The sequence below is a fragment of the Candoia aspera genome, chromosome 2 (genome assembly GCF_035149785.1).
Source record: "Candoia aspera isolate rCanAsp1 chromosome 2, rCanAsp1.hap2, whole genome shotgun sequence".
NCBI lineage: Eukaryota > Metazoa > Chordata > Lepidosauria > Squamata > Boidae > Candoia > Candoia aspera.
In genome coordinates, this window is record NC_086154.1 from 85112508 (window position 1) to 85118630 (window position 6123).

At 40.6% G+C, this 6123-nt stretch overlaps 1 protein-coding gene across 1 annotated transcript in view; it reads right to left on the minus strand.

The window, feature by feature from the left end:
• The window catches only part of JAKMIP2 (janus kinase and microtubule interacting protein 2), a 121603-nt gene extending 116210 nt beyond the window's left edge, over positions 1 to 5393 (minus strand). The window contains 1 exon segment of the mRNA XM_063292894.1: positions 5277 to 5393. The gene's annotated coding sequence lies outside the window, so the exon portion shown is untranslated.
• Positions 5394 to 6123: the final 730 nt, after the last annotated feature.

Here is a 6123-nt window from a genome sequence, read left to right on the forward strand (position 1 = left end):
AAGTAAAACTGGTGCATTAGTAATATATGAAAACGGTGAAAATTCTTAAGAATAATTCCGTTATAAAAGAAAATATCTGATATATAATGCATTATGTACATTATATTACTACAAAATGGAATAGAATATTTGCGGGCATATGGCAGAGTCTGGTTTATTGATTTCTTGCCATTTTTCTGGTATTCTATTTTCCATGGCAAAAATATGAGCTCACATGTCTTACAGTAAAGCAGAGCAATTTCATAACAAAATTGTAAAGATGTAATGTTACTCAGTACATAATAAAATAAAATACACGGGTTGTAAAAGGTTGATTGTTACTTTGAGGCTGATTTTGTTAGTCATGTTACATATATTTTCCAGACTTGAGTGTCATGAATTTAGCCAACCTTTGTATAATCTATTTTTTAAAAAGTTGATATATAGCATCTTTTTTTCTAATGGATTATATTCTTAATAATATTAATATTAACAACAACAACAACTAAAAGGTTGAGAAGGCCTTTAGAGAAGGCATACTAGAAGATAGAGAAGACACACAGGCCTTTTTCAACCAGTTGTATTATTTTTCTATTCAACAGAGATAAAAGCAAAGCAATAAGGGACTACATGTGGTCCACATTTAGAGACTGTTGGGAAAAAAACATGGTTCTATGATGGACTAAAGGAGATACAATTATAAATGCTGAGTAATTTGTAATATATACTGGGAGAAGGATGGGTAGGTACAACTGTATACAGGAGAAACCTTGTTATGGGTAGAATAGCCAAGCTGCTCTTTATCCCTCCTTCTTAATTAAAAATGCCACTTGGGGCCTAAAAGAGAGTAGAGGGAAGGGGAAGGAGAAACAGATATTATTAAATTCTTTTAATTCAGTTAACCTGCTTGGTAACACATGCATTTTAATCCTACAACTGCAAAAATTAAGGGTGTGCTAGTACTTCGCTAAATGCATCATTTTTCCACAGTTGACAAAGGTTCAGTTTGGCTCAAATAGGTGATGGAAGTTGTAAGCCATCTAAATACCCTTATAGGTTATAAAGTCTGGGAGGGATCTGAACCTTACATTTTGCATTTTTTTCCCTAGATCAAGGAACAACATCCCTTGATCTATGATGACCTGTGGTCCCTAAGCAGTCACAAGAACTCTTTCTGGCTGTGCTATTATATATTGGTAGTGTGATGACTTAAAATTGATGTTGTGGTTTCTTGCCATTTTTGTAATGTATTATAAGATTTAAAACAGGCTGAACACCCCACCCCCAAACCCATAAAATATAGGACATTCCCCAATGACCCAACCTAATTTGTATCATTGCCTTTGCCACTGTGGATCTTGCCCCTGAACAAAGTAAAGAATAACCTCTAACTGCTGAAAGGTTGCCCACCCCCCACCCTAGATCCAGTGGTCTTCACTTTCTGCAGTCTTTGAAAAAAATGCATTCCCTGTTTCTTCTGTAAAATTCATGTCCCAAAATTTGATTATTAAAAAGAGGGTAAACAGTCATGTATTTATCTGTACAGGTCAGCCCAGGTATCAATGGCAATGGCATTCATTGAGAGAGCAATATGAACTACAGAAGGAATGCTGCTATTCCCATTTCCTGCCATTTTGAATCCTCTGTCTTCTGTGCCTTTATCTGGGGATCTGGGACAACAAGAAAATTTCACTTCAAGATTGTATGTACTGTATGTATGTATAGTATGTATGTATCACTTTTATATAGCTGCCCATCTCATGTAGTCACTCTTGAAGATGCTCCTCAGATGTTAAAAGTGAAGTTCATTTCATCCTTTTGCCTCCCAAAGATGCAATTAGGCCATTAAGGTAAAGGTAAAGGTAAAGGTTTCCCTTGACATTAAGTCCAGCCGTGTCCAACTCTAGGGGGCGGTGCTCATTTCCGTTTCAAAGCCAATGAGCCAGCGTTTGTCCGTAGACACTTCCATGGTCATGTGGCCGGCATGACTAAACAGAATGCCATTACCTGCCCGCCAAAGTGGTACCTATTAATCTACTCACGTTTGCATGTTTTTGAACTGCTAGGTTGGCAGGAGCTGGGACTAGCAATGGGAGCTCACCCCATCACGCGGATTCAAACCACTGACCTTCCAATCGGCAAGCCCAGCAGCTCAGCGGTTTAACCCGCAGCGCCACCGCGTCCCTTAATTAGGCCATTACAAAGCTTTTTTTTTTTAAATTCACAGTGAAAGAAGCAACACACATTAACTGCTAACTTCAGGCCAAAGCTAGCATTTGTTATGATGGACAGCTGCAAGGACCTCTATGACCCAGCAGCACTCGCAAAACTGACATTTGCCTTGACCTCCATTGCCTGCTTCACTCATTACACTTTCCTTCCCAGTGTGAAATGGGAGCTGTTTGCCCTAGCATTGATATGAATTCCTCAGGAAAGGTTGCCATCATGGGTACTATAATGGGCTGGGAGCTGAGTCACCATTTGGCTGAGATTGGCATCTGGCAACCACCATATTGTCTCTCCTGCAGTACTGTAGGAGAGATGGCCACCAGGTATCAATCTCAGTTGAACAGCTCTTTGGTTCCCAATAGTACCTAGTAGAACCGTAGCATTGAGGTACAGCCTATTCATTTGTCAAGTAGGGGTTGGTGGGCACTGATTGCAACACCATCACTATCATGGACACTCCTATCAAGAGCAGCTTGTTCAGAGTCACAGAACCAGAATGACATCTAGTCTTACCACAAGTATATCACTCACAATGCAAGCAACAGATGTTACATATTGTTGCATGCATGGAATCATACTCCATACTCAACAGTGGGGGAAGAATCACATTTTATAGGTAATTATTTACATAATTACATTAACAATATGTGTGTGTGTGTGTATGCCTCCAATAAGAGGGAAATTGGACCCAATCCTTAGTATATGAAGGAAATTTACCTTCCCTTTAGTATGCCTTTCCAGCATGAGCCTCACTCCTGCACTGGGTAGGGAATGCAACAAATCTGTTTTTATTTGCCAACTACACTGCCAATCCTGACTTTCTGTTGAACCTCTTTGCACAATATGCACATCATCCCTTGGTTGTGAATGTCATCTTCACATTTTCCATTTTAAAGGATATTCCTAAAACATAATATATTGGAGAAAACTTCACTGTCTGGAGAGATTTTGTGACTATATTTTTTTTCATATTCATTCATTGCCTGTACATGGCTTTCCTTTAGTACATCACTGACAAAAAAAAATGTTATATTAATAAATTTCTAAATCAGTCTTGCTGAATATATCCTCCTTGAACCAACATACTGATTATGGGCTTATTATAGAATAGGTTCTGAGTCAATGTAATAATTATGATGTTGGCTTACACTGGGTAAACCCAGATTCTAAACTACTTACTAGGTATTTTAGGGCCAATCACATACATTCACTCTCTCAGCCCAATGTACCTCCTACCACCTGGAGAAAAGGCAGCAATATTACTGTTGTTATTATTATTTTTAGACCAGAAAACACATCGTATGACGACGTTAAGTTTTCTTACTTGTACCTCAGATTAAAACACCTGTATGGTGTGGTGATTAAGGTGCTGGACTAGGAGTGGAGAGGCCATGAGTTAACATCACCCTCAGATACTGAGGCTCACTGTAGCTTTGGGCTAGTCACTCCCTCTCAGCCTAACTTGCCTCATGGGGTTGCTGCTGTAGGGAAAAATAGGAGGAGGGAGTACTACAGTATGTATGCTACCCTGAAGGAATGGTGAGCTATAAATTAAATCAATAAATAAATCCATGTTGATTTAACTAAACAGATGCATATAATAAAGTTGTCTGTTATCTCTAAAAAGTCCTACAGTTTTTATAGGAAGTATATATATTTTTAATATGAACTAGGGATATGTACCCATGCTTTTTCAAAAATGATGTATCTCTATACAACCTGAAATCTATAACGTCATACATTTTGAATCTACCTGTTTAATTAATGCTACCTTAATACTTTAAATTCACATGGCATCAGTTTAATGCTGACATCTAGATTTATTTTTGTTGGCAGAATAAGAATGAGAAACCCATCCAAAACACATATTGTATCATATTAGTTCTGTACCAATCTACAAAATATAACCCATTATGATCAAAACCAAAGTTACTAGTTTAAAACAGTGATTCTTACATACTACGCTACTTTGTAAAGTTGAGGAAGATGCATAAGATATTCAGACAGGATTTGACTTAAACAGTGGAAAAGAGAATCTGCAAAAAGAGTTATCTGATTCTTCAGGATTTGGGAGTATCAAAATGGTGGGCAATTAGATATGTATTGGTGCTACACTTTGCCTGAAAAAATATCCAGTAACATTAATATTCAGTATCTTAGTATTTCCGTAACGGACATCGAGTGAAAGATTTCTTACCAACAATGCTCTTTCCCTAATGGATGATCAGATGCCTATGGGAAATCTACGAACTGGACATGAAGGCAATAGAATAGACATGACAGTGAAGAAACAGAGGCTGTGAATTAGTGCTGTACATGATACTGAATGTACAATATAGATCTGTCCTTTGTGGCTGAAATGAAACCAAGGGACTATCAATTGCTCCTATCAGTCCAAGTGGAATGCATTGTCAGTCCATCACTGCACTGAATACAGCACATGTGTAGAAGCTACAAAGAGATCCAGATTTGTGAGGCTCACATACACACACAGGCATGGATCCTTATGCAGAATGTGCATCCCATCCAAATCTTTTGGCAGTACACTCATGGAGTCAATGTACTTAACCATCTAACGCACAATATATCCACAAATCAATCATGGATTGCTGCTGCTGGTTTATGGCTGTCTCTGCTGCCACCAAATTGTACTTCATTGAGGCCCAGCCCAATAGTCAGGGAATTAAAAGGAGGAATGAAAACCCATCAGAAATGCCTGCATTCCCAAACTGATGGGCACCCACCGAGCATCTCATTTTTCAACACAAAGGGTAAATAACAGCATCCTCTCCATCTGCTTGTGGATACTTACAATTAAGCTTTACCAAAGACAGCTTGCCTGCAGCCTTCATCCCTCTCCATCTTCCTTTTCCTCCCCTCTCACACCACATCCCCTCCCCTCTTTCTTCCTCTCCTCCTTTCCAGCAGCTTAGATGAAAGTCATTGTTCCAAGGGGAGGATGCTAACACCCGTAAGAACTGCAACATCCAGGGCCCTCGACTACCAACAACGGCAGCCGCAGGAAAAAGCAGCAATGGAGCCAGGAGGGGCTGATGGCTTATACTCACCGGGCTGAAGCCAAGGAGAGATGCTGAAAGGTGAGGGAGGTGTGATCTGGATCCATTTCCCCCCTCCGCCGAGGCTGCTTCGGAGCACACCATCAGCAGAGGCTCCCCCTCCCCTTCCTTTGGCTGAGGAGGGAAACCACCCACCCAGCAGCAACAGCCAGAGCCTCAGCCACCTCCCTCCTTGGAGGAGGAGGAGGAGGAGGAGGGTGATGAGCTCAGGGAGGACGGAAACAGACTGGAAATTGCAGCACGGGCCGCCTCCTCCCCTTCCCTGCTGCGGTGCTTAGCTCTCCCTGGGTGCCATGGCAACGGCCATAAAAGATGGCGGGGAAGCAAGAGATTTGGGCGGGGGGAGAAAGTGAAACTGGAGGGGGGGTATCGTGAGGAAAAGCTGCCTTTGACAGGCAAGCAAATCACTTCACAGGCAGCTGCTGTTATTGATGGGAAGGAGAGAAAGGTAAATACCCTATTCAAGGAGGTCAGGGCAGGGTTCTACATAATATACATTCCTATTAACAGGAAACCAGGGCCCTTTTATCGGATAAGCACTAATTCAACTCTAGAACAGTCGGAGCAAAGGCCACAATCATTTCAAAGGTTTGTCAGTGATGATGATCCAGGATGAACTTTCTTGGCTTCTTAAGATAAATGGTAAACAATATGGAAATTGAGATAGGATCAAAATATGGTAAAATCCTGTTAGGACAAGCCTCTCTCAGTGCTGGTAGTGATTATGGAAGACCATAATCTGCCATCCTGCATCATGGTCACTAAAATGACACACATCCACAGTTTTTGTCTGGATGCTCTGCAGTTATAGACTGAATGTTCTGTCTGTGACACTTTT